Below are 454 nucleotides of genomic sequence, written 5' to 3'. Positions count from 1 at the left end.
TAGAATTTCATAATAATTGAAATTGAAATTTTTACTATCTTTAATCATGAATTGTAAATTACGTGGACGAGCTTTAGATTGATGTTCAGCTAGTAATAATATATATGCAAACTGCACATTAGGTTCTGAAAAGGAAGAACCCATTAAAGTTTTATAATCTAATAACCATGGTTTGTTAGATTTTGAACTATTTTCTAGTTTAATAAATTTTTGACTTAATGATATTTCATTATTAATAGGAATAGTAATTGCGGAAGGGTTGTAAAAAGTATTACTATCGTTGTTTATTGTGGTTGTGGTAGTAGTAATGACGGGAGTAAAAATCATCATCGCCGTGGATATTAATAATAAAATTGCCACTGGTGTTAATTTATCCATTTTTAATTATAAAAATATAAAATTAATATATATATATAAATATATATATATTTCATATAATTTTTTTAATATAATT

This window comes from Macrobrachium rosenbergii, chromosome 7 (genome assembly GCF_040412425.1).
Source record: "Macrobrachium rosenbergii isolate ZJJX-2024 chromosome 7, ASM4041242v1, whole genome shotgun sequence".
Taxonomy (NCBI): Eukaryota; Metazoa; Arthropoda; class Malacostraca; order Decapoda; family Palaemonidae; genus Macrobrachium; species Macrobrachium rosenbergii.
Note: the sequence above shows the minus strand (reverse complement) of the source record.